Below are 8393 nucleotides of genomic sequence, written 5' to 3' on the forward strand. Positions count from 1 at the left end.
GGCCACCAACCTCCTGGGGAGTCCAGGGATGAGACTTTTGTCTCTTGTCCTTGCCAGAGAAACACATGGCTGAGCTGTGCTGAACTGTCCTCTGCACCTCACTTGGCCTTCCCCACACTTACCCCTCCAATGCAATCTGGAGTTCTTCATCTCCTTATCTCTCTGACAGAGTTTATTATATTATTATTACTACTATTTACACCACCACCAATGTCACAACTGCCACCATGGTCTTGACTTTTCCACCAGGTCACATGAAGAAAGCTTCAAGTATGTGATTTTATCCACAAGTCCTGCACTTGCCTTTCCCTCTCTCTGTGGCCTTTTTAAAATGCCCCACCCATCAATCAACTCTCCCCTCCCCCTCTTTCTGCTTATGTTTTACAGCAGATATCATTAGTCTTCTTAATTCTTTGATATTCTTTACCCTCAGCTTCCCTTCACGCTGTACACATGCGATCCGGTTTCCCAGGTAACAACCTTGCTTACTTCTTGGAAGCTTCGGTTACTAATGTTTACACAGTCTACATACTTTTCTCTCATAGACAGGTTATACATATTCATTGGCTCTAAATAAGCAAATAATTGATAAGTTGAAATGATTTCTTCTTAATATGTTCAACCCGCTAATAATGTAGTTAATGACGTGTAGAGTTAGCTGTAAATTTGTCTTAATATCATTTTCTTTCTACTAATCCCACAAAGAGATTGGAAATACAGGGTTAGTCATTACTTTTTCTCCATTGCTTTGCGAGACACCGATTCTGCTCCAGTCTGCCACAGTGCTCTTAGTAAATTTGATTTTGCTTGGGTTTCCTATTGTCTTAGTTCATTTGTCAGGTTATAACAAAATGCTCAAGACAGTGATTTATAAAGAACAATAGTTAATTTCTTACGGGCCTAGAGGCTATGGAGGACAAGAACAAAGTGCAGGCATGTTTAACGTCTGGTATTGGCTGCTCTCTGCTGTGAGGCTTTCTTTACTGTTGACCACTCATGCTGTTGACCACAAAGTGGACATTTTTGGTTGAAGGGCTCTTATTTAAATTAAAATGTTATCATTACTATTGGTGTGCATGTGTGCTTATGTATGCATATATGTTCCATAACATGCATCTGAAGGTAAAATGGCATCTTTGTGGAGCTGATTCTGTCTTTCTACCTTCCATGGGGTTTAGGGATTGGAATCCAGTCATCATGCTTGTGCAGTAGCAACCCCACTTACTCTCAAGCCATCTCACTACCCAGGATGAAGCCCTTATTAAGATGTTCATTGCATCCAGAATGGCCTAGTCACCTCCCTAACTCCACACCTTCTAGTATGTTTGCCATGGTGATTAAATTTTCACATGTGAATTTTGGAAGGGCACAAGTGTGACACAGTGTCTATCAAAACATAAAGTCTATTTTTATGGATTGTATTAAAATTTATCTTTGTTCACATTAATTCTAGTTTTACTGACATAGAGACCCAAAGACTTTCTTAAGAGATCAGGGTCGTTCATAGTTGACATTCACTTACTTTGTTTCTCTTGGTTTGTATTATGTCATATCAGTAAAGCTCATTTCATCTAGACCAATTCTCATTAGTCCATGAGTGTGGAATAAGAAGCCATAAGCTTAAATTCTGGCAGGAACTTTTTAAAAAATTAAGTGAAATATAATTTTAAAAAATGACCACAAGAACTATTAAACATGAATCTTAATTGTCAATGGAAATCATGAATTTACCTTTAGTAATCATATTCCAAGTAGCACTTGACCTCATCCATCACGGATGAGAGAAGAATATTAAAAACCAACTTTGCCAACATTCTTAGAATAGATTAAATAATCCAAGAGGGAATATGTCTCAGAATTCCTACCATGAACTAAAACAGATAGGCTCAATTAAAAACAGTAGCTTTAAAAATAGATGAAGCACAGAATATCAATTCTATGAATATCTGCTTGCTTCTAGTATATAAAACTCAAATTCATTTTCTAAGGTGAAAATACAGATAAATTCTAAATGTTAAGACTCTGGTACACTATGAACTTGGTACCTCCATGACTTCTTAAAGAAATTCATACATAGGCGACATTACTTCTGTTCTTCCCTCCTCCAACTCCTTCTGTATACCCCTGAAATTCATGGTATTTATTTTCCCTTTGTGTTTATTCACATATGTGTATGTACATATGCACACATATACAGGCTATTGAGTTTTTCGTGTTGCTCTTACATACATGTATTCATAGCCACTTTGGACAAACTCATACTGGAATTTATTCTTGGAGGAAGTAGCTTCTCTCTCTCAGTAGCCATTGTCTCTTCATCCAGGGTGGGATCACATGGACATTTTTATGTCCATGTTGATGTTGTCATTATTGGAGTCTTGCTTAGGTGACCATACTGTTAGGATTCCATGGGTGCCTTTTATTTTCCATGGACCACTGTCTAGTAGCAGGCATCTGGGCCTCTGGATCTTACAATCTTTCTACCACCTTTTGAACAGTTGTTTTCTGAGCTTTAAATATAGGGTTGCCCAGCAGATGTATCAGTTGAGGCTGGGTGTGCCATGGTCACGGTCACTTATCCTTTACATCATGACAAATAATAGATCTTTTTAATGGTCTCCTGTTGCAAAGAGTAACTTCTTTGACAAGGGATAAGAGGTTCCCATATGTCCTTATTAAGAATAATATTTTGGTTTCCTGGTTGCTGCCGCTGCAGAGAGCCCGTGGGCAGCACCCCACGAGCGAACTTGAGCCTTGGGACCACAGGTAAGACCAACTTTTCTGCTGCAAGAAAGCTGCCTGGTGAGCTTGGGATACACGGAAGCAGAATTCCTCTAGGACCGGGCATGTTCTGTGTTTACCGGAAGTCCCACACCTGCGGATCCCGGCCCGCAGCAGCTCTCTGCTCCCAGACCCCGTGAGAGAGAGAGACCCAACCGCCTGGTCAGGTGGGCACTCCTGAGGCTGCAGAGCGGAAGAGACCACCAACACTGCTCACCCCTGCCCACATCCCTGGCCCAAGAGGAAACTGTATAAGGCCTCTGGGCTCCCGTGGGGGAGGGCCCAGGAGCGGCAGGACCACTGCCTGAGACACCGCCGGAACCTGAAGGAAACAGAACGGATAAACAGTTCTCTGCACCCAAATCCCGTGGGAGGGAGAGCTAAACCTTCAGAGAGGCAGACAAGCCTGGGAAACCAGAAGAGACTGCTCTCTGCACACACATCTCGGACGCCAGAGGAAAAAGCCAAAGACCATCTGGAACCCTGGTGCACTGAAGCACCCGGAAGGGGCGGCACATGTCTTCCTGGTTGCTGCCGCTGCAGAGAGCCCGTGGGCAGCACCCCACGAGCGAACTTGAGCCTCGGGACCACACGTAAGATCAAATTTTCTGCTGCAAGAAAGCTGCCTGGTGAACTCAAGACACAGGCCCACAGGAACAGCTGAAGACCTGTACAGAGGAAAAACTACACGCCCGAAAGCAGAACACTCTGTCCCCATAACTGACTGAAAGAGAGGAAAACAGGTCTACAGCACTCCTGACACACAGGCTTATAGGACAGTCTAGCCACTGTCAGAAATAGCAGAACAAAGTAACACTAGAGATAATCTGATGGCGAGAGGCAAGCGCAGGAACCCAAGCAACAGAAACCAAGACTACATGGCACCATCGGAGCCCAATTCTCCCATCAAAACAAACATGGAATATCCAAACACACCAGAAAAGCAAGATCTAGTTTCAAAATCATATTTGATCATGATGCTGGAGGACTTCAAGAAAGACGTGAAGAACTCCCTTAGAGAACAAGTAGAAGCCTACAGAGAGGAATCGCAAAAATGCCTGAAAGAATTCCAGGAAAACATAAATAAACAAGTAGAAGCCCATAGAGAGGAGACACAAAAATCCCTGAAAGAATTCCAGGAAAACATAAATAAACAAGTAGAAGCCCATAGAGAGGAGACACAAAAATCCCTGAAAGAATTCCAGGAAAACACAATCAAACAGTTGAAGGAATTAAAAATGGAAATAGAAGCAATCAAGAAAGAACACATGGAAACAACCCTGGATATAGAAAACCAAAAAAAGAGACAAAGAGCTGTAGATACAAGCTTCACCAACAGAATACAAGAGATGGAAGAGAGAATCTCAGGAGCAGAAGATTCCATAGATATCATTGACTCAACTGTCAAAGATAATGTAAAGCGGAAAAAGCTACTGGTCCAAAACATACAGGAAATCCAGGACTCAATGAGAAGATCAAACCTAAGGATAATAGGTATAGAAGAGAGTGAAGACTCCCAGCTCAAAGGACCAGTAAATATCTTCAACAAAATCATAGAAGAAAACTTCCCTAACCTAAAAAAAGAGATACCCATAGACATACAAGAAGCCTACAGAACTCCAAATAGATTGGACCAGAAAAGAAACACCTCCTGTCACATAATTGTCAAAACACCAAACGCACAAAATAAAGAAAGAATATTAAAAGCAGTAAGGGAAAAAGGTCAAGTAACATTTAAGGCAGACCTATCAGAATCACACCAGACTTCTCGCCAGAAACTATGAAGGCCAGAAGATCCTGGACTGATGTCATACAGACCCTAAGAGAACACAAATGCCAGCCCAGGTTACTGTATCCAGCAAAACTCTCAATTAACATTGATGGAGAAACCAAGATATTCCATGACAAAACCAAATTTATACAATATCTTTCTACAAATCCAGCACTACAAAGGATAATAAATGGTAAGGCCCAACATAAGGAGGCAAGCTATACCTTAGAAGAAGCAAGAAACTAATCGTCTTGGCAACAAAACAAAGAGAATGAAAGCACACAAACATAACCTCACTTCCAAATATGAATATAACGGGAAGCAATAATCACTATTCCTTAATATCTCTCAATATCAATGGCCTCAACTCCCCAATAAAAAGACACAGATTAACAAACTGGATACGCAACGAGGACCCTGCATTCTGCTGCCTACAGGAAACACACCTCAGAAACAAAGACAGAGACTACCTCAGAGTGAAAGGCTGGAAAACAACTTTCCAAGCAAATGGTCAGAAGAAGCAAGCTGGAGTAGCCATTCTAATATCAAATAAAATCAATTTTCAACTAAAATTCATCAAAAAAGATAAGGAAGGACACTTCATATTCATCAAAGGAAAAATCCACCAAGATGAACTCTCAATCCTAAATATCTATGCCCCAAATACAAGGGCACCTACATACGTAAAAGAAACCTTACTAAAGCTCAAAGCACACATTGCACCTCACACAATAATAGTGGGAGATTTCAACACCCCACTCTCATCAATGGACAGATCATGGAAGCAGAAATTAAACAGACTAAGAGACGTCATGAGCCAAATGGACTTAACGGATAGTTATAGAACATTCTACCCTAAAGCAAAAGGATATACCTTCTTCTCAGCTCCTCATGGTACTTTCTCCAAAATTGACCATATAATTGGTCAAAAAACGGGCCTCAACAGGTACAGAAAGATAGAAATAATCCCATGCGTGCTATCGGACCACCACGGCCTAAAACTGGTCTTCAATAACAATAAGGGAAGAATGCCCACATATACGTGGAAATTGAACAATGCTCTACTCAATGATAACCTGGTCAAGGAAGAAATAAAGAAAGAAATTAAAAACTTTTTAGAATTTAATGAAAATGAAGGTACAACATACCCAAACTTATGGGACACAATGAAAGCTGTGCTAAGAGGAAAACTCATAGCACTGAGTGCCTGCAGAAAGAAACGGGAAAGAGCATATGTCAGCAGCTTGACAGCACACCTAAAATCTCTAGAACAAAAAGAAGCAAATACACCCAGGAGGAGTAGAAGGCAGGAAATAATCAAATTCAGAGGTGAAATCAACCAAGTAGAAACAAAAAGGACCATAGAAAGAATCAACAGAACCAAAAGTTGGTTCTTTGAGAAAATCAACAAGATAGATAAACCCTTAGCCAGACTAACGAGAGGACACAGAGAGTGCATCCAAATTAACAAAATCAGAAATGAAAAGGGAGACATAACTACAGATTCAGAGGAAATTCAAAAAATCATCAGATCTTACTATAAAAACCTATATTCAACAAAACTTGAAAATCTTCAGGAAATGGACAATTTCCTAGACAGATACCAAAGTTATACCAAAAGACAGGTATCAAAGTTAAATCAGGAACAGATAAACCAGTTAAACAACCCCATAACTCCTAAGGAAATAGAAGCAGTCATTAAAGGTCTCCCAACCAAAAAGACCCCAGGTCCAGACGGGTTTAGTGCAGAATTGTATCAAACCTTCATAGCAGACCTCTTACCAATATTATCCAAACTATTCCACAAAATTGAAACAGATGGAGCCCTACCGAATTCCTTCTACGAAGCCACAATTACTCTTATACCTAAACCACACAAAGACCCAACAAAGAAAGAGAACTTCAGACCAATTTCCCTTATGAATATCGACGCAAAAATACTCAATAAAATTCTGGCAAACCGAATTCAAGAGCACACCAAAACAATCATCCACCATGATCAAGTAGGCTTCATCCCAGGCATGCAGGGATGGTTTAATATACGGAAAACCATCAACGTGATCCATCATATAAACAAACTGAAAGAACAGAAACACATGATCATTTCATTAGATGCTGAGAAAGCATTTGACAAAATTCAACACCCCTTCATGATAAAAGTCCTGGAAAGAATAGGAATTCAAGGCCCATACCTAAACATAGTAAAAGCCATATACAGCAAACCAGTTGCTAACATTAAACTAAATGGAGAGAAACTTGAAGCAATCCCACTAAAATCAGGGACTAGACAAGGCTGCCCACTCTCTCCCTACTTATTCAATATAGTTCTTGAAGTTCTAGCCAGAGCAATCAGACAACAAAAGGAGTTCAAGGGGATACAGATCGGAAAAGAAGAAGTCAAAATATCACTATTTGCAGACGACATGATAGTATATTTAAGTGATCCCAAAAGTTCCACCAGAGAACTACTAAAGCTGATAAACAACTTCAGCAAAGTGGCTGGGTATAAAATTAACTCAAATAAATCAGTTGCCTTCCTCTATACAAAAGAGAAACAAGCCGAGAAAGAAATTAGGGAAACGACACCCTTCATAATAGACCCAAATAATATAAAGTACCTCGGTGTGACTTTAACCAAGCAAGTAAAAGATCTGTACAATAAGAACTTCAAGACACTGAGGAAAGAAATTGAAGAAGACCTCAGAAGATGGAAAGATCTCCCATGCTCATGGATTGGCAGGATTAATATAGTAAAAATGGCCATTTTACCAAAAGCAATCTACAGATTCAATGCAATCCCCATCAAAATACCAATCCAATTCTTCAAAGAGTTAGACAGAACAATTTGCAAATTCATCTGGAATAACAAAAAAACCCAGGAAACTAAAGCCATCCTCAACAACAAAAGGACTTCAGGGGGAATCACTATCCCTGAACTCAAGCAGTATTACAGAGCCATAGTGATAAAAACTGCATGATATTGGTACAGAGACAGACAGATAGACCAATGGAATAGAATTGAAGACCCAGAAATGAACCCACACACCTATGGTCACTTGATTTTTGACAAAGGAGCCAAAACCGTCCAATGGAAAAAAGATAGCATTTTCAGCAAATGGTGCTGGTTCAACTGGAGGGCAACATGTAGAAGAATGCAGATTGATCCATGCTTATCACCCTGTACAAATCTTAAGTCCAAGTGGATCAAGGACCACCACATCAAACCAGACACACTGAAACTAATAGAAGAAAAACTAGGGAAGCATCTGGAACACGTGGGCACTGGAAAAAATTTCCTGAACAAAACACCAATGGCTTATGCTCTAAGATCAAGAATCGACAAATGGGATCTCATAAAACTGCAAAGCTTCTGTAAGGCAAAGGACACTGTGGTTAGGACAAAACGGCAACCAACAGATTGGGAAAAGATCTTTACCAATCCTACAACAGATAGAGGCCTTATATCCAAAATATACAAAGAACTCAAGAAGTTAGACCACAGGGAGACAAATAACCCTATTAAAAATGGGGTTCAGAGCTAAACAAAGAATTCACAGCTGAGGAATGCCGAATGGCTGAGAAACACCTAAAGAAATGTTCAACATCTTTAGTCATAAGGGAAATGCAAATCAAAACAACCCTGAGATTTCACCTCACACCAGTGAGAATGGCTAAGATCAAAAACTCAGGTGACAGCAGATGCTGGCGAGGATGTGGAGAAAGAGGAACACTCCTCCATTGTTGGTGGGATTGCAGACTGGTAAAACCATTCTGGAAATCAGTCTGGAGGTTCCTCAGAAAATTGGACATTGAACTGCCTGAGGATCCAGCTATACCTCTC

The sequence above is a fragment of the Rattus norvegicus genome, chromosome 2, assembly GCF_021556685.1.
Source record: "Rattus norvegicus strain SHRSP/BbbUtx chromosome 2, alternate assembly SHRSP_T2T, whole genome shotgun sequence".
NCBI lineage: Eukaryota > Metazoa > Chordata > Mammalia > Rodentia > Muridae > Rattus > Rattus norvegicus.